This window comes from Coregonus clupeaformis, unplaced genomic scaffold (genome assembly GCF_020615455.1).
Source record: "Coregonus clupeaformis isolate EN_2021a unplaced genomic scaffold, ASM2061545v1 scaf1202, whole genome shotgun sequence".
Lineage (NCBI taxonomy): Eukaryota > Metazoa > Chordata > Actinopteri > Salmoniformes > Salmonidae > Coregonus > Coregonus clupeaformis.
In genome coordinates, this window is record NW_025534656.1 from 1 (window position 1) to 2,500 (window position 2,500).

At 40.5% G+C, this 2,500-nt stretch overlaps 1 pseudogene; it reads left to right on the top strand.

The window, feature by feature from the left end:
- Positions 1-1,440: 1,440 nt before the first annotated feature.
- Positions 1,441-2,500, top strand: part of LOC123486426 — a 1,315-nt pseudogene continuing 255 nt past the window's right edge.

Consider the following 2,500-nt stretch of genomic DNA (forward strand, 5'->3'; position numbering starts at 1 on the left):
AGGTATTTCTTTGTCCTTGGGTCGATATTGTCTATATACATTTTATTTAGTCATTGTAGACGTTCTTATCCATAGCAGCACCTGATTAGTGTATTTATCTCAAAGGGTTAGTTTGTGATTTTTGTCAATGAAGGAAGAAGATAAAGGGCCTGTTACCAAAATCAACATTTCATCAAATAAAAAAGCTATAGTAGTAGTTATGATTAGCATAACCCCATAATAGCTTGAGTTAGAGTTAAACCCTCTAAAAGATCTGTTGACACATCGTTTTCCTGATGTTTCCTGACATCTAGCTGTGTCTTGAGCTCTAAGAAACTGCCAATAGCCCTACACCATCCACCTCGGGATGAAACATCTTCGGGCCGTTCTCAATCTACCCAATGATGGGCAAGTAGTCTTGCTCAGTGATTTTTTCTTTTTTAATTGCGTAAAAAATAAAAATATATATTAATACTTTTCTTTAGAGTTAATAGGCCCACTTAATGGGCCTCTGTCCCCCAATCAGGTACCTGCGTATGGGGTTGAATTTAGAACACGGACTAATGATGCCGTAGATTTCATAATACTACCTAATCCTTGACTAATGTCTCTAGTTATCAGATGGTGAGCGGAAATGGACAGCAGGACCTGTAGGTAGCAGGATGGAGCAACCACATGCCCATATGTGAAGGTAACCACGTATTCACTGAATATTATAAACTGGTGGTTGGCTCTGGATGCTGATTGTCTGAAAACCATGGTATATCAGACTGTATACCATGGTGTCAAAACCCCCAAAAAAACATTTTACTGTTCTAATTACATTTTAACCAGTTTATAATAGCAATAAGGCACCTCAGGTTTTGTGGTATATAGTCAATATATCTACACAAAAAAGGCTGTGTCAAGGCACTCCACGTTACCATCATGCCGAGTGGCCTGCTTTGTGGCCATCATTGTGTGTCACTGTACCACACCCCTCTGGCCTTTGTGCTACATTATAGTATATAGTATATACCACTTTGTACTTGCTATCTACACAACACATTACACTTTATCCGAGGGTTCACTGCATGAGTTATAGACTGCCGAACACCCTGCAATGTGATATTTCTCTGTAGTAGTGAGTTGTGTCCCGAGGTCTACAGATGGACGGGAGTAGTTGTAAAGCCCAGTCCTACCCAGTGATGAAGTGAGTCTCTCTGACAGTCATGACTCAGGTTCAACTACTGGCTTAGAACACCATCTGGAGAAACCCTGATGCTGCTTTGCGAAGTGAACAGCCATTTCCCCACCTGTGAAGGTAAACATTTCAGTTAGCCCAGCTTAACTAAATCACTTTATTGACAACATGTATATGTACTATCAGCTGTCATTCATGCAAATGATCTATTCTATCATTTTTCCCCTTATCGTAATGGAGCGTGACTTGCATGAAGCTGTGGAGAGGATTAATCATGTATGAATGTGATAGGAGTTCCCCAAACAACAGCACCATGAAGTACTGGGCCAGGTTACAGTTCATGCCTTAGCCTAGCCCTTAGCCACAGTTCTGAAGGGGAATCAGAAGTCGTCTGCTCAACCAATGGACAGTGGAGTCATCCATACCAATATGTGATGGTAAATTGTATTTGTGTTGATTTAACACATTGTGAAGTAGTGGAGACACAACCAAGTTATTTATTGTTTTAAAGTTGATTTACTATGACGCCAACACACACATAATTAAGCAAAATAACGCATTTTGGGAAAGAGTGCGGAGCGTTTTTCTGGACTGCTATTCTTGCTGGGAATGAAAGCAGCTGGGTGCATTTCATCACTAGCACTTTGTGACCTCACTCATGTCTTCCTAGAGCCCAAGAAATTCTGTGGACCACCTCCACATCTCGTTAGCTGGAATACAGTGAACCGTGCCAGAAACGTTACAGAAACGGAGAATCAGTTCATTATGTCTACCCAGAAATACTACATCCTTGATTCCCCCTTCATCCCACCACAAGACGTGTAGTGACGGGATCTGGATGAAGGCCGATGTTCTGCCTGAGTAAAAGTAGCCGTCTAAAATAACATTGGCCCAATTCCTACCCAATCACTCGCTTGCCAACTCCTTTAACGATGGGAAAGGATTGTTCAGGAATGGAATTCAAGTTCAAATGATTCATTATTATTTTTAAATGCATCTAAAATTGAAATGTAACTGTTGAACCAAGCTCCTGAAAGAATTGACAAGTGATATTCCTCAATAATCTCTAGGTATAGTTATATCGTCAATTAAAATGAAAAAGGCGACTTAATATCAGTGGCCCTTGAAGGACACATTCACACAATGATTCCTGTACCATCTTCTCATTTCAGAACCCTGCACTGTGGATGAAGAGCTCATGAATGCACAAGAACATCCAATTTAAACATCCTTCAGATACAAATAAACTCTATACCACACATGGGGACCATATCACTTTTAAGTGTTCTGGTAATAGGAGACTTAGCCGGAGTGTTGATTTGCGTCAGCAGTGTATAA